This window comes from Peromyscus eremicus, chromosome 18 (genome assembly GCF_949786415.1).
Source record: "Peromyscus eremicus chromosome 18, PerEre_H2_v1, whole genome shotgun sequence".
NCBI classification, from domain to species: Eukaryota; Metazoa; Chordata; class Mammalia; order Rodentia; family Cricetidae; genus Peromyscus; species Peromyscus eremicus.
Window position 1 is genome coordinate 41,723,253 of NC_081434.1, and position 23,484 is coordinate 41,746,736.

Consider the following 23,484-nt stretch of genomic DNA (forward strand, 5'->3'; position numbering starts at 1 on the left):
CTTGGGAGTATTCATGTATTGGGAATACATATATACATACATACACATATGCAACAAAAATTAATGAAAAAAGAGCCCATGAATTTAAAAGAGAACAAGGAGGGATATACGGGGGTGTTAGAGGAAAGATAAGGGGAAATAATGTGGTTATATTTTTTAAGATAATTTAAAAGTACATAAACATGGTGTTTTCAACTCAAGTAAATACATCGAGGTCAACACGATTTTAGAGTTAGAAATGACAAACATGAAAAATATAAAAATATTTTATAAACAGTTATAAAAAGATAAATATATATGTGTGTGGTGTGTGTGTGTGTGTGTGTGTGTGTGTGTGTGTGTGTGTGTGTGTGTGTGTAAGCATGTTCCAATATCATGTGCTACAACGGTACCATACCCTAACACAATATATTTAAAATAGGTAATGTGTAATTAATTCTCAGTGTTTCTGGTGTCTGTGTTTTGGATGTGACTCACTGAAAAGCTGCATGCTTTGTTGTAGTACCCAAGGACTCCTAAGCATATTATCAAAGTTGTTGGTGGTATATTTTAATAGGAAGGACCAGTTACACTCAAGTTTTGCAGACTGTAAACCTGCCTTGTCCATAGACTTGTTTATTTGGAGTGACAAGCTTAAATGAAATCATCACATACTCTTCAATAGTCTTCCATTTGGAACTGCCTCAGTCACCCAGAAGGCTACTGCACATCTCTAGACTGGCTTGTATCTCCCGAAGTCACCATGGTATTATCACAGTGCTGCTGCACTGGGGTGTCACTGAAGCATGTAATGGAAAATCAGTGAGACTAATCCACAGCTACAAAAATAGAGTGATCAAACAGGACAAGTTAGCCCTAGAGAATGCTGAGGGTTGGATCCTGTGTCCATTCAATACATATGTACATCCATCTTTGTGCGTTTTATGTGTACACACACACACACACACACACACACACACACACATATATATATATACATATTTATAAATGCATGGCTTTAGCGCTTAACAGTATAAAATCTAAGCTGTGAAAATGTGACTTTCAAAATTGTTAAAGGCTCAGATTCTGCAGTAAAACAGGTTTCAGCTCAAGCAATAATAGAAACTTAAAATTTCAATGACTCTTAGCTAGTTACTTAAAATTTAAGAATCTAGCCAGGCGGTGGTGGCGCACGCCTTTAATCCCAGCACTCGGGAGGCAGAGCCAGGCGGATCTCTGTGAGTTCGAGGCCAGCCTGGGCTACCAAGTGAGTTCCAGGAAAAGCGCAAAGCTACACAGAGAAACCCTGTCTCGAAAAACCAAAAAAAAAAAAAAAAAGAATAAAACAAGATGTCTAAATCCCTTTTGATCTGTTTGGAAAATAGAAAGTCTATTTATAAAATGCCAAGAACTGAATGTTTGACTTCATAGAATTTTCTGATGTATATAAAAGACATATGTGTTTAATGGGATATGGCTTCACATGCCTGTAACTCCAGTATTTAGAAGACAGAGGCAATAAGTTCTATGTGTTTGAGGACAGCCCAAGCTAAGAAGCGCTCCCTCTCTCTCTCTCTCTCTCTCTCTCTCTCTCTCTCTCTCTCTCTCTCTCTCTCTCTCTCTCTCCCTCCCTCCCTCCCTCCCTCCCTCCCCTTCTCCCTCTCCCTCTCTCTCTCTCTCTCTCTCTCTCTCTCTCTCTATATATATATATATATATATATATATATATATATATATATGCCTAAGGAGATGCTCAGTTGGCCAAGTACTCACTTCACAAGCATGAAGACCTGTGTTTGATCCCTAGAATCCATGTTAAAAAGCACATGCTGGTGGCACAGTCTTGTAATCCTAACACTGGGAAGGCAGGGACAAGAGGATCCCTGGAATTTGCTGGTCAGCCAATCTAACCTAATTAGCCAGGCCAGAAAAAGATTCCGTCTCAAGAAAACTTCTGTGGAATGATGTGTAAGGCTGTCCTCTCAACTGGATGTGTAACACAGGTGTACACACCCCCCCACACACACACATGCAGCCATATACATATATAACGAGGACTATGGGGGTCCAGCCCCTCGATAGTCCCCTCCCAGGGTCCAGGAAGAATCTACAACCAGCTGATAATTTAATCTTTGATGATAGGAAATGAATCTACTTACATGAAACTCCTTAGTCCATACACTTTATCATTCTGTGGCAGTTCTCTCTATATACAGCTTCTATTCTGCTCTCGTGCCTGGCTTTTTTCTTGCCTGATTTCTCTCTACATTTATCTGCTGTCCCCTCTAAGTTCTATCTTAATTCTCTTATATTAGTTCTGCCCCATCTAGGTTCTCATCCATCTAGTTCTTTCCCATTTTAGCTCTTCTCTCATCTCCTTCTTTCTCATCTTGTTCTTCCTCATCTGGCTCTCCTTCACCTTCTATCCTGATCTCTAGTTCTCTAGTCAAAAGTCCTCTCCAGCCAAACTCCTCATTATCCTCTCTTCATTCTCCTTAGACCTCAGATCCCCTCAGTCTCTGAGGTGTTCAGTTATAAACCCAAGCCATAGATCCTCTGGCAGAGCAAGGTCACCAGGCTTGAATTCTTACCCGTCATAAAGGCAGGTAAGGATTTTCTTCAGGTAGGGGCTGTCAGGCTTTCTTTTACAACCCAAATGAGTGCTAATGATTGGTTAATCAAGAAGGAAATTTATGTGCTCAATTTACATTCCTAGAAGTGATTAGGTAAGAAATTAGGAATCTATAAGTAAGGCTGTAAGGAAAGAGGGTCTCACCCTAAATTGCACAAAAAATAAAGCTATCACCTGACCTAGGAGACGGGTGTTATTTTGTTTGGCCTTGAATGCTTGATAGATATTTTAGATAAATACACTGTTAGGAGTTCTTGGAAGCTCACATAGCATTACAAAAAAATCACTGTAGGAACCAGCTAATGTGTATTACAAAAGCTAAAATATCACCAAGACTGCTTAAACCATGGCTTGACCTTCAGAAAAGTGCTTTATTTTTCTAAGTAGTAGCTTTTGTGATAGTAGCTGAATTCCATTACATTTTCTTATGGCTAGTAGCACATATGAACATGCACATATATAAACAGGTGTTTTTATATAAGTATATTTTATTATTATTATTATTATTATTATTATTATTATTATTATTATTATTTGGTTTTTGAGACAGGGTTTCTCTGTGTAGTTTTGTTACCTGTCCTGGATCTCGCTCTGTAGACCAGGCTGGCCTCAAATTTAGAGAGATCCACTGGCTCTGCCTCCCGAGTGCTGAGATTAAAGGTGTGTAACACCACTGCCTGGCTATACTTCATTTTCTAAGGAATGGCCTAAAGTTCAATCATTTGAATTAGTAAAATTAATTTCTTTTCAAGAATCACTCATATATATATATATACATGTACTGGATATCCAGTACATGCATATACAATAGGTGATGGAATAAACACTAAATAATATTTACTCAGATTTAAAATAATTCTAAAACATCTTATAAATAGTCAAAGAAGAAAAATATCTGAAAGGGAAGAGCAGAAAATCATTTCCAATACCAGGTAATTTAGTTTCACTTAGGTCTAAATTAAGATAATAACTCTTGGAAACAAAATAAAACCAGCTACATATTATTACAATAAGGACTTACTTATTAGTCTGTGTGGCACAGCCAGCTCCTTTTGCTCACCATTGTATCCTCCTGTTCATTCTTAGGCCCATTTGCTTCTGAGTGTCTCATTCTTATTGGCAACTTTGAGTTACTTGAAGCTAGACAACTTTCCCATGCTTGAGAATTGAGGTTGATGCTTCTTCACTTATCAATCCAAACCATGACTACACAGATGTACCTAACTACCTGTACTTCCAAGTTGGAACTGACCACCTGTGTATATCTCCAAAATAATTGATTCTTCTATCATAGTGTTAAGGCATAGCCATTTTTTCCAAGTCTCTTATATAGTCTAGCACTGTTTTATATAGAAGAGCACTGTTTTAGAAAAGATTTACCTACATGTAAATGTTAACCCTGATGCTTAGAGATGGAAGAATATTTTAACAGTGAAGAACATTTTAGTATTATTTATTTAATTCTAAAGCTATCTTTCATCAAGAATTTATAACACTACAAACAATATTCCATAACATGAGGATTTAATAGTTACTTGTACATGAAAAATAAATTCCTCAGTTTGATATGAAAGCCTCAAGAGTTTAGATGAATAAACAAGTTAAAAAATATATAAGGAAAGATATCCTTTAAGGAGAAAATGATCATAGAGAAATTCAGGGAGGTAGTAGTTCCAATAGTGAGGGCAAAAGCAGTGAGTGAAGTCAGTCCCCAATGTAGTTATATTCACAGAATTGCAAGAACACAATTAGTAAGAATTATTCCACGTTCAAAAATCTTCCAGAGTTGAATATTTTGTGATTTAAGAGTTTATTTTTTAGAGTAATTATAATGATGACACTGAGGGCAATGGTCACTGAGAAAGGCAACCATTAGAACAGAGCAGTGAAACAGAAAAAACACATACAAATCTTGAGAGGAAGCTAGAAGGAAAAATGATGACTAACACTTTAATCCGTTTAGTCTTACTTCTTTGTTCTGTCAAAATATGTTCATGGGTCAGGACAAAGCATGGTAAAGATACAGACAAACACAGTCCTGAGTTCTCTTTAAAAGGCGGGATGGCAGACAGCTTAGTTTGGCCCATAGCCCATGATATGCCATACAATTAGCAGGCCTTTCCCTCCGGGGAGCAAAGGTCCTGCTCTCCCCTTTGAAGGCCTGAAGATTGTAGCATCTGTAACAGGCCGTGAATGCTGATTCTCTCTTCTCTTGGAAACTCAGGACCAATCTGTACAATTTCTCTCTGGAACTGCATTAATGAGAGATTCCTTATTCCATGGAAACCATCCAGAGGTGCTGTCAAAGAACAACTGCCATGAGATTTCAGGGTCTTTAGTTCAAATGTCTGCAGAGGAGAGGTCTGTCCCCACTTGTTGCAAGATATTCCTAGAAAACACCAGTTCTCTCAATCTCTAGAACTGTAAAAACACATGGATGGAGTTTTAAATATTGTTATTTTACTCAATATCAAGCATTTTCAGAACAGGTTTCTGGAATTACCTTATTTTTTGTTATAAAGAGTAGCAGGTAGGGATGACTGAAAGCATAATTAAACAGGAAGCAAAGACAGAGACAAAGCTCTTAGACAGGCGTACCCTTTTTTTTTTAATTTTTATTTTGCAATACAATTCAGTTCTACATATCAGCCACGGATTCCCTTGTTCTCCCCCCTCCCGCCACCCTCACCTTCCCCTCAGCACACCCCCCATTCCCATCTCCTCCAGGGCAAAGCCTTCCCCGCAGACTGAGATCAACCTGGTAGACTCAGTCCAGGTAGGTCCAGTCCCCTCCTCCCAGGCCGAGCCAAGCGACCCTGCATAGGCCCCAGGTTTCAAACAGCCTACTCATGCAATGAGCACAGGACCCAGTCCCACTACCTGGATGCCTCCCAAACAGATCAAGCCAATCAACTGTCTCACCCACTCAGAGGGCCTGATCCAGTTGGTGACGCCTCAGCCATTGGTTCATAGTTCATGTGTTTCCATTCGTTTGGCTATTTGTCCCTGTGCTTTATTCCACCTTGGTCTCAACAATATTCTAAAGTATACAATCTAGGGGCTTCGTTACAGAATGTATACTCTGTCACTTACTGTCCCACTCCACACATTTGTTAACAGTTAAGCGGTTCAGTATTCTAATGTGGAGTAGCACATTTCCTCCACACTCCTGCACCATGACCAGGGTATTGTGCTCCATTTCTGCCTCATTTTTCTAATTAGAAAAGCTCTGGGTACTGTTGAAATGCTCAAAGAAAGGACCATAACCTTGTATTTGGTAGTTCCAGATCACATGGCACTCTGTGGCCTATGACTGATTGGGGCTGTTTTTTAATGAGCACTATTGGCTCCAAAACATTCTCATCTACTTGACATATTTTTCTCAAGGTTCACTGGATGTGGGGCACTTTCTACTAAGTTATCCTTACATAATAATAATATCTAGAGATAGTTTTCTGTATTTAGTTCTAAAGGCACTCGCTCTCCATTCTCAAATATCTATAATTTTTTACAGTTTCATACATCAGTACTGTATTTACATCATTTCTCCTTTTCTCCCTCTGAACTCCTTCTGTGACCCCCACTTCCTTTCAAATTCATAAACCTCTTTTCTATTATGCATGAGCACACACACACATACACACACATGCACGCATGCACACACTCACATACACGTGCAGGCACACACATGCACACACACACACACACACACACACACACACACACACACACACACACTTTGATGCTCCTGTGTACCCTGTGTACATGTATTTAGGGCTAATCATTTGTGATTAGATAACCTACTAGTGGTTCTAGAGAAAACTGAGTCTTCCATTCTCAGCAGCCATTTGTTACCTGTACCTCTTCATCATATGATTTTTTTTTAAATATAGAACAATAAACACCTTTGCTACATGAGCTATGAATGATGTTTTATTTGCCTTTCCGGGCTTTGATCTTTCTCAGATAGAACTCCAGCTCCTTGCCTTCTAGCACTTAGCCATCTGCTCTGCCACACTGGCCTGGTCTTGAGGCAATACAGGCAAGAAGCTTGCCATGCTGGAACTGCTCCTCCAGAAGACTGCTGATTTTAGCGTTCTTTTTCCTTTCATCATACTTCTTTTGGATTTTCTTTGATCGTTTTTTGTTTAATATTTCTTCCTCTTCAGGAGTCAGCTTGGCCCCCTTCTTGCGGCCCAGGGGCAGCTCATAGTGAGACTCATACCACTGTCGGTATGGTGTGCTGTCGATAAGCACGATGCAGTTCTTCACCAGGGTTTTGGTGCGGACCAGCTCGTTATTGGATGCATTGTAGACAACATCAATGATCCTTGTTTTCCAAGTACAACACTCAGAGCCCCAGGAAAAGTTCCCCACATCCAATCTTAGGGTACGATACTTCTTATTGCCTCCTCGGACTCAGACTATGTGTATACGACGAGGGCCAATCTTCGTGTTGGCAGCAGGCCATCCCAGCTCATACTTCCGTTTTTTGTGGTCGGGCTTTCTCTTACCCCCGGTCTTGCGGCGCTTGTGCCAGTTGTCTCGAGAGATGCCCATCGCTCGGCGCTGGCTGGAAATAGGAAGCCATCATATGATTTATTCTATGTTCTTCATCCTATAAACAAAAGAGTAAGACATATCCCTTGATGCCAAAAAGTTTGAATTATTATAGGAAATATCAATATGAAAATAAATGTTGTAATAAAAAAATGTAAGGTTTTGTGACTGTAAGGATTGTCTGTAAGGATTCTGTATTGCCTTCTCTTGGGTGTAACTCATTTTCATGCTTGTTCAATACTAGGCTATCAGTTTAGATCTTTCACCTTAAGTTGGGACACCCAGTTATTAATCTACTGGAGAATTTCTCATGGGGTCAGCTAACAATGTTAAATGATGATTTTTCCCTCTTGATTTAACTTGATTACATTTCCTCCTTCCTTTCACAGGTTTTAAAACAATGAACACTCCACAGTGTTAATTCAGTGTGAGATGAAAAATACTCAGACTCAGAGAGAGTAAGTGTAGAAGGTAGGTATCACAGAGCAGAAGGTAAGGGTCATAGAGCAAGGAAAAGGAGATGTTGGCCAAAGAGTACAAAATTGTGTTGTAAAGTGAATGACTTCTGTTGAGGAGAGTGCCATGCAGGACCCATGGTAGGTCATGACTTAGTCATGTATCACTTATGAGCCCACTTTTGAAGTCTACATTTGTGCTCAGGAAGCATGTAAAACGGGTTTGGACACCTTATTAATTTGACCTACAATATACTCAAAAAAATTAATCCTCCTGGATGGTGATGGTGAATGCCTTTAATCCCAGTACTCAGGAGGCAGAGGCAGGAGGAACTCTGAGTTTAAGGCCAGCCTGGTTTACAGAGTTTCAGGACAGCCAGGACTACACAGAGAAACCCTTTCTCAAAGACAACAACAATGGAAAACTAATCCCAACAGAATGCTTCAATTCAATCTCCATCCAATTCCCACTGTAAGATCCACAGAAGCCCGCTAGGCAGGACATCAGTGCTTCATCTCTTAGAGCCCCACCCCCTCTTGAAAATTTTTTCTCATTTTTCTGTAATAAATCTAAGATGGCTCTGTTCACTTCTTGTTTATATCTCTTTATTCTCCTTTAGTATAAGACAATAAGCTCAGAAACGACTGTCTCGCATGTCTTTAGTGGCCATTGATTGTCTAGAACTCTATCCCCTCAAGATAACATCACCCAGAGCTCAGGAAAGTCCTATCGCTTTCAAATAAACCACATCACTGGGAAACTACTATCCAGCCATATGCCTACAATTCATAATGATGCATTTGAAAAAGTAGATCTGATGTATTGTCATTGGAAAAGAAAATAAATTTTGGAACATGATCAACCATGTCCTGTAGCTTAAGTATGTATTATTTTAATTGTCTGTTACACCTAATTAAAGCTAGGGAAAAGAGAAAGAAAGTTCCAAGCAAGTTTCATCTCTGAATTGGTTTATCAATATGCCCAAATTATGAGAGGAGCATTCAGTTCAGGCAAGACAAGTACTGTAGACAGAAGACAGAAGCTTGGACATACCACAGCACAGCCAGTGAGTAGTACCACAAGTTCCTGCTGAAAGTGGTCTTCATGCCCTGCTTTGTGCTTCATATTTTTATGGTTTCATTTTTTCCGATATATAAAATTATGCATGTATAATTACAAGCCTGCATATATCCACATATAGAAAATGTTCTTTCCTTGCAGATTTTTTTTATGTGTTTTGTTTGTGTGTGGCAAGGAAACTTCTGAAAACGTTCTTCAGAATCATCAAATGTTTTCCAATAGTTATATTATTTTCACATCTAATGAATATAAAATTTGAGTGAGACAATATGCAGAAGCGTCCTTTCTGTAATTTTAGTTATATCCCCAAAGAAACATCATTATTCTTTCAATTTTACTCTTTAAAATATTATAGAAAAACAAAACATACAACCAAAACCCAAATGCTATAATGCTAAGACTTGATTAAAAGTCTTTGAATTAGTAAGTTACCAAAATACCTATAAGCAGCTCATCCCTGAGACTGCATGAAATATGCCCAACCCCTTCTCCTAATTTCTCTACTTAGAAAATTGCCATATGTTCACCTTTATTTTGTAGCTTGTCAATCATTTCAGTAAAAACCAAACACTAGGAAGAAAACAAAAATGGTTAAGTAAGAACCGAACAAATGGTTATGGAGAAACATGATATGGAGCAAACTCTTTTGAGATAAGATGAATTGGAGAATCACTGTTCCACAATATTTCCACTCTTCTAAAAAGTTGAAATTGTCAGGCCTTACCTTCTTTTGGAGGGAATGGGGGATTGGGAGGGAATGCTGGAGGGGTCAGGAGGAGGGGGATCTGTGATTGGTATGTAAAATGAATAAAATATTTTTTTTGAGGTTTCAATCAGTTTATGTCCTACAGATTCCAACAGGGTCAGGGGATTAATATATAGACAGCCAAGTTTAAATCAAGGTCATTAAAGGATGTATCCTGAATTGATTCTTACTTCTAGGTGAGGTTAATGTAATCCACAGTGTCAAAGATCACAACAAACAACCCAATGGATATCTGAAGGTTCTAACATGGCTCTGTAAAGAATCCATCCATTAAAATGTGGGGGCTGTTGCTTAAAAGTACCCTATAATTGTTCCTGATCAAATAAAGATTCTTAAGAAGACAATAAAGAGTATAATAGATCCTCAAATGGTTAACCCTATCTAGACCAGATTTCATTACACATTTTTCATTTTAATAACAATTTAAGAAGTGAATATTTTCCAAGACCATATATATGAGCCCCTCTGCCAAGTGTATATTTTTTATTTTAAGATAGGTTATGTAGCCCAGGCAGGCCTTCAAATAAACATGTATAGCCAGTGATCTTAGACATATCTTTCTTCTATCTCTAACTCCTAGATGCTGGGATCACTTGCATGTTGTACTATATCCAGCTTATGATGTGATGGAGATGTAGCCCAGAACACTGGGTGAGCACTTGACCAACTGAGCTACATCCTCAGACTCTTATGTGTGTTCTTCATTGTTTTGCTTATAAGACAAATACACAATTCATTGTTACTTTGGGGAATATGTGTACATATCTATCTATCTATCTATCTATCTATCTATCTATCTATCTATCTATCTCTATCTATCTATCTATCTATCTATCTATCTATCTATCTATCTATATATATATATATATATATATATCTGTAAGTGATCCTATTCTTTTTTTTAAAATTTTTATTTTGCAATACAATTCAGTTCTACATACAGGCACAGATTCCCTTGTTCTCCCCCCTCCCGCCCCCCTCACCTTCCCCCCAGCCCGCCCCCCATTCCTATCTCCTCCAGGGTAAAGCCTTCCCCACAGACTGAGATCAACCTGGTGGACTCAGTCCAGGTAGGTCCAGTCCCCTCCTCCCAGGCCGAGCCAAGGGACCCTGCATAGGCCCCAGGTTTCAAACAGCCAACTCATGCAATGAGCACAGGACCCAGTGCCAGTGCCTGGATGCCTCCCAAACAGATCAGGCCAATCAACTGTCTCACCCACTCAGAGGGCCTGATCCAGTTGGTGACCCCTCAGCCATTGGTTCATATTTCATGTGTTTCCGTTTGTTTGGCTATTTGACTCTGTGCTTTATCCAACCTTGGTCTCAACAATTCTCGCTCATATAAACCCTCCTCATTCTCGCTAATTGGACTCCCAGAGATCCACCCGGGGCCTAGCCATGGATCTCTGCATCCAGATCCCTCAGTAGTTGGATGAGGTTTCTAGCACGACAATTAGGACCCCAATACCACACTATAATACTTAATTGAATAAAATTGGCAGTCATTTATCAAGACATATGGAGGTTTTCTATGAATCAGGCACATTATTAAGCCTCAGATTGTCCTCTTTAAATGCCAACATTCTCAGAGTATATTTCAAACCTTTACATACTATATTAGTTTTTGGAGACAAATGTTGGGCTCACTGTCTACCACATGACCTACTCCAGAAAGGAACAGAAGAGCATGGTTCTTTCTATCAGCTGTTCTTGCTCTTGATAATCTATTGTGATTCACTGTAACATGAATAAATGACTTTAAAAAAATGAATAAAATAATTTCTTAAAGAAAAAAGTTGCAAACATCCTTGAAGGACTGTATACTATCTGAAAATTACCTTCTCCTTCCCATGTATAGTTTTCTTCCTTTTCTCTACTACAATTTATAGATATTTATTTACATAAACAATATCCTAGGAATGTGTTAATTTCCTACAATTTAGATTTGAGTCTTAAAATCAATCTGGAGATGAGTTCTGGCATCGTCATTTAACAAGCTAGAGACATGTGAAAATGGTAGAGATGCATTTGAGGAGAAGTATGTACACAACATGCAAATGAGAGAGATCCAGGCAGAGCCTGACAGGGTTTCTAATTTAGCTTTGCAGAGAGCTAGACACTTGTCTCTCATTGTCAATCACTCCTCTGTTTGGAGAACCCTTCGATGGGCTGTCATGATAGCAAAATTATAGGCAATTAAATTTGGAGGTCTAATCTGTGCTATGATTTCAGCTTCAGAAAAATAAAATGAGGGAGAACTTAGATTCATCTTCACAAATGAAAGAGTATTGTTTCAAACGATCAAAAGCTTTTTCTTTTCCAGAATTGAAGGACCCAACCTTTATCATCAATCATGAGAAGCAGATCTCTTCAGCTTGGGCATTTGAGAAAATGATTTAATCTATCTGCTATAGGCTTGCTCTAAGATATAAAGATAGAGATATTTGGCAGCAGCTACGAACCCACCTGCAGAGAAAACTTCTGTCTCATTTCATCTGTTGAATTGTTCCTAGCATCCAGGCTAGTGTTTACTTGTTCACAATTAAAAATACCACCTTGCTTTCAGAAATCAGTCCAAGAAGACTGTCATGGAGTTTGCAGGATGTGAATGTTAAGCTGTTCTCCCAGTTTAAATGCTATCTCACCATGGATATATAATGTTCCTTAAATTGGTTAACTGGAGCAAAGTACAAAAATCTCATTAAGAAAAACTTGGCTATCTTCCTGCACCTGCCTCTGTAGTGGTAGTCTTAAGTGCTGTATCTATTTGCATTTCATTTTCTACCCATGTTTATGGAAGCCATCACTGTGGCATTGAGATGCACATCTCAATTTGTTTCCAGGGGCTTCTTCTGTCCTGAGGAATGTGGATCATAATACCTGCTTATGCTAAAGTTTGTTAGACAGAGCCTCCTTTATCCTTAGAATCAATTGTGCCTCTTCAGAATGTATGGCTGCCAGTAATGCATTCTGGTTTCTATATCACAAAATAATGCAATCGAAATAACTGAAAGCAAAGCAGATTTTCAAACAGCACACATTTTAAAATCGAAACGGAGCAATGCTAGCAAAAAGCAGCATCTACGGCAGTGTGGGATGCAATGCTTTGAACTCACATATTGCTGTGATTAAAAAGGAGTGGAAAATAGGTTTTTAAGTACACAGGAATTTATTCAAATAAGTTATTAAAGACACTATTAAGAAGATACTTTAGAAATCTCAAATCAAATGTCCTGGTAGATAGGCAGACTAGAGTCATTAGTTACTGCCTCAAATATGTTTTCTTGATTACATTAGCTGAAGTTGAATTTTTACAGAGACAAGTGTTTTTCTGACATTTACTTCTTTTTAGAATTCTCTGATAGAGAATATATTACTTTGTGTCAGGGGAGTAAAAAAACACATTGTTTGCTTAGGAAACAGTAGTTCAGCTTCTGAGGCACTTGAATTGTGCAAATCTGATTGTTAACCACAGAGGTTATCCTGGGAAAGGGATGTCTTCATGATTTTATGTTCCAAGTATGTCTAATACGGACAAAATATGGATTAAATGAAAAAATGCATTATTGGAGTGGTAACAAGAATAAATTAGATTATAGGAAGTCAATCAGTAATGATCCTGGATTTCAGTAGTCAAAAATATATTCCTGTGATTGTAACAGAGATGAGCTAATAAAATCATAGGAAATAAAATATAAATTAAAATGAATATAAGGCTGACCACGTAAAGTACACAAAGTCATGAAGATTAAACGATACACTACTAAATGATGTATGTATAGATTGCTGAAGAAATCAAGAAGGAAATTTTAATATTCTAGAACTGAATGAAAATTAAGACACAATATATCAAAATTTATAGACATACTGAAGGAGACTTTTTTCCCTTTAAAATGGTATTTGTTCATTTATTTTACACCAGGCTGCAATTTTCCCTTCCTCCTCTCCTCCCAACCCCTCCCCACAAACTCCCCTCTGTCCCCACCCCCAACCCACTCCTCCTCCATTTCTGTTCAGGAAATGCCAGGCCTCCCATGGATATCAACAAAACATGGCTTATCAAATGATAGTAAGACTAAGCACCTCCCCATGTATTAAGGCTAGACAAGGTGACCCAGTATGAGGAGTAGTGTCCAAAAGCCAGCAAAAGAGTCAGAGACAGTTTCTGTTCCTGTTGTTAGGAATCCCACAAGAGGAACAAGATACACAACTGTAACATATGCAGAGTGCCTAGGTCATGAAGGATTCTTAAGAAGGAAGTTCATAGTGATGAGTGTTTTACCACAAATTTTGATATATCTCTATAGACCTTCACCCCAAATTTTTAATTATATTATTTGGTATTTTGATATCTAGTTTCTTCAGTTCTTTACATATTTTGGATATTAGACCTCTATTGAATGTGAAACTGGTAAATATCTTTTCCCATTCTGTAGGATGTCCCTTTGATTGACCGTGTTCTTTGCCTTACAGAAGCTTTTCAGTTTCAAGGGGTCCCATTTATTAATTGTTAATCTTAGTGCCTGCTCTATTGGTATTCTGTTCAGGAAATTGTCTCCTATGCCCATGTGTTCAAGGCTATTCTTCACTTTCTCTTCTATAATGTCCAGTGTGTCTGGGTTTTTTTGTTGTTATTGTTGTTTTGTTTTGTTTTGCTTTGTTTTTGGTGATTTCTTTGAACCATTAGGACTTAAGTTTTGAGCAGGGTGATAAGTATGAGTCTATAGGAATTCTTCTACATGCAGATATCCAGTTTGGCCAGCAGCATTTGTTGAAGATGCTTTCTTTTTTCTAGTGTGTATTTCTGGCTTCTTTATAAAAAATCAGGTGTTGATGATGTGTAGTTTTGTATCTGGATCTTCAGTTCTAGCCCATTGATGAATATATCTATTTTTGTGCCAATAGAATGAGGTGTTTTTTTTTTTTTTTTTTTTACTATAGCTCTGCAGTGCAACTTGAAATCAGGGATGGTGGTACCTCCAGCAGTTAATTCTCAACAGAGGAATCTCAAACAGCTGAGAGCCACTTAAAGAAATATTCAACATACTTAGCCATCAGGGAAATACAAAGAAAAACTACTTTGAGATTCCATCTTATACCTGTCAGAATGGCTAAGATAAAAATCACAAGTGACAGCTCATGCTGGTAAGTGTGTGGAGCATGGCAAACACTCCTCCATTGCTGGTGGGAATGCAAACTTATACAGCCACTATGGAAATCAATATGGCAGTTCCTCAGAAAACTGAGACTCAATCTACCTCAAGACCCAGCTATACCACTTTTGGGCATATACCCAAAGGAAGCTCCATCCTACCACAAGGAAACTTACTCATCTCTGTTCACAGCAGCTTTACTCATAATAACCAGAAACTGGAAACAGCCTAGATGTCCCTCAACTGAAGAATAGAAAAATAAAATGTGGTACATTTACATAATGGAATATTATTCAGCTGTTAAAAACAATGACATCATGAAATTTGCAGGCAAATGGATGGAACTAGAAAAAAAATCATCCTGAGTGAGGTACCCCAGACCCAAAAAGACAAATATGGTAGATATTCACTTATAAGTAAATATTAGCTGTTAAGGAAATGATAACCAAGCTACAATCTGTAGACCCAGAGAGGTTAGGTAAAGAGGAGAGCTCTAGGGGGCGATGCATGAAGATCCCTGGGAAGGGTAAATAGAATAGATTTTGCTGGTGGACTGGTGCATGTGGGGACCAGAGCAGGAGGAATCAGGTGGGTGTGGAGAGAAGGGATGGAGGGAGAATCCTAACAGTAGAAACAGATGTGTACCTGACTCTTTTGCCTGCTCTCTGGACACTTTCCCTCCTATTGTATCTTATTTTGTTTTGTCATGTTGTATCATTGTCTCTTGGAGTCCTCCTCCTTTCTGAAGGGAAAAGGAGGAGAAGTGGATCTAAAGGAAAGGTGAGGTGGCTGGGAGCTGGGAGGACTGGAGGGAGGGGAAACTGTGGTCAGCATGTATTGTATGAAAGAAGAAACTATTTTCAATTAAAAATTTGAGATATCTCAAATAAATAAATTAATGACATACTTGAAGTTATTAAATATCTTAAATAAATAAGTTGATGGCATACTGAAAGGTCTAGAAAATACAAGAAAATACAAAATCATATACAAGCAGACAGTAACCATCAACTCTGCCAGAAATGAATAAAATAGAAAACAAGCAGATCTTGCCCTGGACTTCCCTTCTGAAGCACAGGTGAGTCCCCTAACTTGCCCCAACCCCATCCCTGGGCACTAGCCACTCCGGGGAAGACCTGCCCAACTTGGCCCCAGGTTCTGGTCACAGGGCAGGTTCCCTTCTAGCCCCACCGGGAAGGATCCCCTTCTCCAAGACCCTTGGCAGACCCTGCAGTCTCCACGCCCTGACCCCACGCCCATCCGCCCGGGCCCCAAGCCTCTTCTTGAGACTTAGAGGCTGGCCCCCAGCTCCCATCTTGCCCCGGATTTCCCATCTGGAGAAGAGAGAGAGAGAGAGAGAGAGAGAGAGAGAGAGAGAGAGAGAGAAAGAGAGAGAGAGACAGAGAGAGGAGAGCACCCATCCTCCCCCGGACTTCCCTTCTGAACAAGAGCTCCCATCCTGCCCCGGACTTCCAATTTGGACAAGAGAGCTCCCATCTGGACAAGAGAGAGAGACTTCCTGAATCTGTCAGCTCTGTCTGAACCAAGTGTGTGGATAAGGCCAAGAATGAACCACAAGGAGATGGGCAGACGTCAAGGCAGAAACACATACAACAAAATGAATAGCAATACACCATCACCAGGCCCTAGCCCTCCTCCAACACCTAGACCTGAACATCAGAAATTGGAAGAAGCAGAAGAAAATAGCCTTATGAATGTCATCATGAAGAAGCTAGAGGCTCCTGTAGAGGAAAAGACAAAAAAATGTGAAGAACGCTGTAAACAACTAGAGGAAAGGACAAACAAATTAGAAGAAATCAAAAAAGTCCTGGAAGAGAACAATAAAATACTGAAAGAAAATCAAGAAAAGTCAATGAAACAAATGAAGGAAACAGTCCAAGACCTGAAAAGGGAAATAGAAAAAATGAAGAAGACACAATCAGAGGGAATGCTGGAAATAGAAAATCTGAAAAAACGATTGGGAACTTCAGATGCAAGTATAATCAACAGAATGCAAGAGATGGAAGAGAGAATCTCTAGCGTTGAAGATACAATAGAAGAAATAGATTCATCAGTCAAAGAAAACACTAAAGTCAACAAAGTCATGAACCAAAATGTCCAAGAAATTTGGGACACCATGAAAAGACCAAACCTACGAATAATAGGGGTAGAAGAAGGAGAAGAATACCAACTCAAGGGCACAGAAAATATATTCAACAAGATCATAGAAGAAAACTTTCCCAACTTAAAGAAGGAAATGCCTATGAAGATACAGGAAGCCTATAGAACACCAAACAGACTAGACCCCCAAAAAAGTCCCCTCGCCACATAATAATTAAACAATTAAACGTACAGAATAAAGAAAGAATATTAAGAGCAGCAAAGGAAAAAGGCCAAGTGACATATAAAGGCAAACCTATCAGAATAACACCCGATTTCTCAACGGAGACTTTGAAAGCCAGAAGGTCCTGGACAGATGTAATGCAGACATTAAGAGACCATGGATGTCAGCCTAGACTAATATACCCAGCAAAACTTTCAATCGTCATAGATGGAGTGAACAAGACATTCCATGACAAAGCCAGATTTAAACAATATTTATCCACAAACCCAGCCCTACAGAAAGCACTAGAAGGAAAATTCCAACCTAAGGAAGTCAGATACACCCTCGAAAACGCAGGCAATAGATAAAGCTACAGCAGTAAACCCCAACGAAGAAAAGTACACACACATCACCACCAAAAAATAACAGGAATGAACAATCACTGGACATTAATATCCCTCAATATCAATGGACTTAATTCACCTATAAAAAGACATAGGCTTACAGAATGGATACGAAAGCAGGACCCATCTTTCTGCTGCATACAAGAAACACATCTCAAATTCAAAGATAGACACTACCTAAAAATAAAAGGCTGGGAAAAGACTTTCCAATCAAACGGTCTTAAGAAACAAGCGGGTGTAGCCATCCTGATATCCAGCAAAATAGACTTCAAACTAAAATCAATCAAAAGAGATCAAGAAGGGCATTACATACTCATCACAGGAAAGATCCACCAAGATGAAGTCTCAATTCTGAACATTTATGCCCCAAACACAAGGGCACCCACATATGTAAAAAAAACATTATTAAAGCTTAAATCACATATAAAACCCCACACATTAATAGTGGGAGACCTCAACACCCCACTTTCACCACTGGACAGATCCCCCAAATCGAAACTTACCAGAGAAATAAAGGACTTAATTGATGTCATGACTCAAATGGACTTAATCGACATCTACAGAACATTCCATCCTAACAAAAAAGAATATACTTTCTTCTCAGCACCCCATGGATCCTTCTCTAAAATCGACCACATACTTGGTCACAAAACAAATCTAAACAGATACAAAACAATTGGAATAACCTCCTGTGTTCTATCAGACCACCATGGTCTAAAGTTGGATTTCAACAACAACAAAAACTACAGAAAACCTACAATCTCATGGAAACTGAACAATACCCACCTGAATCACCAATGGGTTAAGGAAGAAATAAAGAAAGAAATTAAAGACTTCCTAGAGATCAACGAAAATGAAGACACCACATATCCAAACCTATGGGACACTATGAAAGCAGTACTAAGAGGGAAATTCATAGCACTAAACGCCCACATAAATAAGCTGGAGAAATCTCACACTAGTGACTTAACAGCACACCTGAAAGTTCTAGAACAGGAAGAAGCAAAGTCTCCCAGGAAAAATAGATGCCAGGAAATTATCAAAGTGGGAGCTGAAATCAATAAAATAGAAACAAAGAGAACAATACAAAAAATTAATGAAACAAAGAGTTGGTTCTTTGAGAAAATCAACAAGATAGACAAGCCCTTATCCAAACTAACCAAAAGACAGAGAGAGAGCATCCAAATCAACAAAATCAGAAATGAAAAGGGGAACATAACAACAGACATTGAGGAAATCCAGAGAATCATCAGGTCATACTTCAAAAACCTCTATTCCACAAAACTGGAAAACCTAAAAGAAATGGATAATTTTCTGGATAGGTACCACATACCTAAATTAAATCAAGACCAGATAAACTATTTAAATAGTCCAATAACCCCTAATGAAATAGAAACAGTCATTAAAAGTCTCCCAACCAAAAAAAGCCCAGGACCAGATGGTTTCAGTGCAGAATTCTACCAGATCTTCAAAGAAGAGTTAATACCAATACTCTCTAAATTGTTCCACACAATAGAAACAGAAGGAACATTACCAAACTCCTTCTATGAGGCTACAATTACCCTGATTCCCAAACCAAACAAGGATACAACAAAGAAAGAGAACTACAGACCGATCTCCTTCATGAACATTGATGCAAAAATACTCAATAAAATACTGGCAAACAGACTCCAAGAACACATCAAAACAATTATCCACCATGATCAAGTAGGATTCATTCCAGGGATGCAAGGATGGTTCAACATACGAAAGTCTGTCAATGTGATACACCATATAAACAAACTCAAAGAAAAAAACCACATGATCATCTCACTAGATGCTGAAAAGGCATTTGACAAAATCCAACACCCCTTCATGATAAAGGTCTTGGAGCGATCAGGAGTACAGGGAACATACCTAAACATAATAAAGGCAATTTACAGCAAGCCAACAGCCAACATCAAATTAAATGGAGAGAAACTCAAAGCAATTCCACTAAAATCAGGAACGAGGCAAGGCTGTCCGCTCTCCCTATACTTATTCAATATAGTACTTGAAGTTCTAGCCAGAGCAATAAGACAACATAAGGAGATTAAGGGGATACAAATTGGAAAGGAAGAAGTCAAGCTTTCCCTATTTGCAGATGACATGATAGTATACTTGAGCAACCCCAAAGATTCCACCAAGGAACTGATACAACTTATAAACACCTTCAGCAACATAGCAGGATACAAGATCAACTCAAAAAAATCAGTAGCCCTTCTATATACAATGGACAAAAAAGCGGAGAAGGAAATCAGAGATACATCACCCTTTACTATAGCCACAAATGACATAAAATACCTTGGGGTAACACTAACCAAGCAAGTGAAGGACCTATATGACAAGAACTTTAAGTCCCTGAAAAAAGAAATTGAAGAAGATGTCAGAAAATGGAAAGATCTCCCATGCTCATGGATAGGCAGAACTAACATAGTAAAAATGGCAATCTTACCAAAAGCAATCTACAGATTCAATGCAATCCCCATCAAAATACCAACACAATTCTTCACAGACCTGGAAAGAATAATACTCAAATTCATATGGAAAAAACAAAAAACCAGGATAGCCAAAAGAATCCTGTACAATAAAACAACCTCTGGAGGCATCACGATCCCTGACTTCAAGCTGTACTATAGAGCTACAGTAATAAAAACAGCTTGGTACTGGCATAAAAACCAACATGTGGACCAATGGAATTGAATTGAAGATCCTGACATTAATCCGCACACCTATGAACAAATAATTTTTGACAAAGAAGCCAAAAGTGCACAATGGAAAAAAGAAAGCATCTTCAACAAATGGTGCTGGCAAAACTGGATATCAACATGTAGAAGGCTACAAATAGATCCATATCTATCACCGTGCACAAAACTTAAGTCCAAGTGGATCAAGGACCTCAACATAAATCCAGCTACTCTGAACCTGCTAGAAGAGAAAGTAGGAAGTAGTCTTGAACGCATTGGCATAGGAGACCACTTTCTAAATAGAACGCCAGCAGCACAGACACTGAGAGAAACAATCAATCAATGGGACCTCTTGAAACTGAGAAGCTTTTGTAGGGCAAAGGATACGGTCAACAAAGCAAAGCGACAGCCTACAGAATGGGAAAAGATCTTCACCAATCCCACATCTGACAGAGGACTGATATCCAGAATATATAAGGAACTCAAGAAATTAGATATCAAAATGCCCAACAGTCCAATTAAGAAATGGGCTATAGAACTAAACAAAGAATTCTCAACAGAGGAAACTCAAATGGCTGAAAGACATTTAAGGAATTGCTCAACATCCCTAATCATCAGGGAAGTGCAAATCAAAACAACTCTGAGATACCACCTTACGCCTGTCAGAATGGCTAAGATCAAAAACACTGAAGACACCTTATGCTGGAGAGGATGTGGAGCTAGGGGAACTCTCCTCCACTGCTGGTGGGAATGCAAGCTTGTACAACCACTTTGGAAATCAATATGGCGATTTCTTAGAAAATTGGGAATCCATCTCCCCCAAGATCCAGCTATACCACTCTTGGGCATATACCCAAGGAATGCTCAACCACACCACAAGAGCACTTGTTCAGCTATGTTCATATCAGCATTGTTTGTAATAGCCAGAACATGGAAACAACCTAGATGCCCTTCAACTGAAGAATGGATAAACAAAATGTGGTACATATACACAATGGAATACTACTCAGCAGAGAAAAACAATGACATCATGAGGTTTGCAGACAAATGGATGGACCTAGAAAAAATCATCCTGAGTGAGGTATCCCAGACTCAGAAGACAAACATGGTATGTACTCACTCATAACAGGATACTAGATGTGGAACAAGGATGACTGGACTGCTACTCACATCACCAGGCAGTCTACCTGGAAAACAGTACCCCAAGAAAGACACAGGGATCGCCCAATGACAGAGAAATGGAATGAGATCTACATGAACAGCCTGGACATGAGTGGGGGTAGTGAAGGGCGAGGGTGGAGGGAAAGAGAGCTTGGGTGAGTGGGAGATCCCAGCTGGATCAACAACAGAGAGGGAGAACAAGGAATAGGAGGCCATGGTAAATGAAGACCACATGAGAATAGGAAGAAACAAAGTGCTAGAGAGGCCCACAGAAATCCACAAAGATACCCCCACAACAGACTGCTGGCAATGGTCGAGAGACAGTCCGAACTGACCTACTCTGGTGATGGGATGGCCAAACACCCTAATTGTCGTGCTAGAAACCTCATCCAACTACTGATGGATCTGGATGCAGAGATCCATGACTAGGCCCCAGGTGGATCTCTGGGAGTCCAATTAGCGAGAATGAGGAGGGTTTATATGAGAGAGAATTGTTGAGACCAAGGTCGGATAAAGCACAGAGTCAAATAGCCAAACAAACGGAAACACATGAAATATGAACCAATGGCTGAGGGGTCACCAACTGGATCAGGCCCTCTGAGTGGGTGAGACAGTTGATTGGCCTGATCTGTTTGGGAGGCATCCAGGCACTGGCACTGGGTCCTGTGCTCATTGCATGAGTTGGCTGTTTGAAACCTGGGGCCTATGCAGGGTCGCTTGGCTCGGCCTGGGAGGAGGGGACTGGACCTACCTGGACTGAGTCCACCAGGTTGATCTCAGTCTGTGGGGAAGGCTTTGCCCTGGAGGAGATTGGAATGGGGGGCGGGCTGGGGGGAAGGTGAGGGGGGCGGGAGGGGGGAGAACAAGGGAATCTGTGCCTGTACGTAGAACTTAATTGTATTGCAAAATAAAAATTAAAAAACAAACAAACAAACAAACAAAATAAAAAAAAAAGAAAGAAAAACTGTCCCCACCCCATCACAGATGGGAGCATTGTTAGGGAGCAGAGATTCAAGACATCTGACTCTACCTACCAAAGTTCCCCATAGGCCAACAGCAAGGAAAGCTAGATCTTGGATAGATGACACCTGTCTCTGCACACCTTAAAGAACCTCCTTACCCCAGTGAACCCTTCCTAACCCAACAGCCAATCAAAAAAAAAAAAAACAATCAAAACTGTCCTGTGTCCTCTGGTTAAGCTGACCTGTGAATAAAGAGTATCCTGGAAAAAAAACCATTAGTTTCTATATAAAAATTCCACGAAACTGAAAATTTTCTAAGGATGTTCCATCAAAACTGAATTTGAGATAGATTTTTCTGGTAAGTCAGTAATAGCTCCTGGAAGTCCCCACCACATAAACAAGAAATTATGAGTAGAGGTGCTTTCACTTAAAAATTTAGTGTTTGGCCAAAAATTCCTTTGTGTACTTGTGTTATCCCTAAATGCCTCTATGTGAGATACATCACTATTAACTCTTTTATTAATAATACTCCCAACAAAATTACAGTATATCAAGGTGAATACTCCTCATTCTTTCTCATAGAAACTCTGGTTCTACAAGTGTATAATTGATGATAAACTATGAGAAAGAAGCCAGCATAAAATGATCATTGATTACCCAAAAATTGTATAGGTTTCCAGAGAAAGATTTAGTCATTCATTATAATATCAAAGGACTCTTTTTAAGCATAATTCATTTCCTTTTTATCTCTTCCATTTTAGTTTTCAAAAATTTAGTTGTATGTGTATGTGTGCCCTTGAATATGCCATGGTGCTTGTGTGAAAGGTAGAGGACAATTTACTGAGGCCATTTCTCTCCTTCTACCATATGAGTCCTGGCATTTGAACCCAGGTATTCAGGCTTGGCAACAAGTGCCTTTACCCACTAAATCATTTTGTTTTCTTGTGGCCCTTACTCCTTGTTTTGAAAATGGAAATAAGTCAGTAAAATAAGGAAACTAGAGAATGTGGCTAAGGCCTTAACTAAACACTTTTACTTCATTGATTTTCTAAAAACAAACTACTGTAGCCTAGACTTCTAACATTCTTATGAGTAATTCAATGTAATTTATCACTTAGGAATCTGCAATATAGCAGCATATCATCATACATCGTACACCATCCTATGGTATGAATCCCAGTGACTATGGAGTTTCCTCCATACATCAAAAACTCCATTTTTATTAAAATCAAATCTTCTTCTGTGATATATTAACTGCACATCTAAAGATTCTGTTGAACTTATTACATGTAAACAATGTCAA

The 23,484-nt window shown here is 39.0% G+C and overlaps 1 pseudogene; it reads right to left on the reverse strand.

The window, feature by feature from the left end:
• Positions 1–6,544: 6,544 nt before the first annotated feature.
• On the reverse strand, positions 6,545–7,193 carry LOC131895280 (small ribosomal subunit protein eS8-like; annotated as a pseudogene).
• Positions 7,194–23,484: the final 16,291 nt, after the last annotated feature.